Consider the following 829-nt stretch of genomic DNA (forward strand, 5'->3'; position numbering starts at 1 on the left):
AATTCGACATCTGAAGGGAAATACGGAATACAACGGACATCTCAGAACCAATTAGATGATTTGGACTTTGCAGAAGACCTAGCCCTCATTTCTCATACACAAGAACAATTGCAGATGAAGATAGCAAATGTAGCAGCAGCCTATGCATCGATAGGCCTCCACATTCACAAAGGAAAAACCGTGGTTCTCAAATGCAACACGGAGAACACCAACCCAATCACACTTGAAACTCTGGAAGAGGTGGAAACATTCAAGTACCTGGGGAGCATCGTTGATAAACAAGGAAGATCGGATGCAGATGTAAAGGCGAGGATTGGCAAAGCAAGGGCAGCATTTCTACAGTTGAAGAACATATGGAACTTAAAACAACTCTCAACCAATTTCAAGGTCAGAATCTTTAATACGAACGTCAAGACAGTCCTACTGTATGAAGTTGAAACATGGAGAACTACTACGGCCATCATCAGGAAGGTACAAGTATTTATAAACAGTTGTCTACGTAAAATACTCAACATCCATTTGCCGGATACTATCAGCAACAGCGTTTTATGGGAGAGGACAAACCAGCTTCCAGCTGAAGAGGAAATTAGGAAAAGACGTTGGAAGTGGATCGGACATACATTAAGGAAATCACCAATGTGCATCACGACTCAATCCCTAACTTGGAATCCGGAAGGGAAGCGGAAAAGAGGAAGGCCATAGAACACACTACGCCGGGAAATAGAAGGAGATATGAAAAGAATGAATGTTGACTGGAAAGAACTGGAAATTAAGGCTCAGGACAGAGTTGGATGGAGAATGCTGGTGAGCGGCCTATGCTCCTCGACGA

This window comes from Schistosoma mansoni, chromosome 2, assembly GCF_000237925.1.
Source record: "Schistosoma mansoni strain Puerto Rico chromosome 2, complete genome".
NCBI classification, from domain to species: domain Eukaryota; kingdom Metazoa; phylum Platyhelminthes; class Trematoda; order Strigeidida; family Schistosomatidae; genus Schistosoma; species Schistosoma mansoni.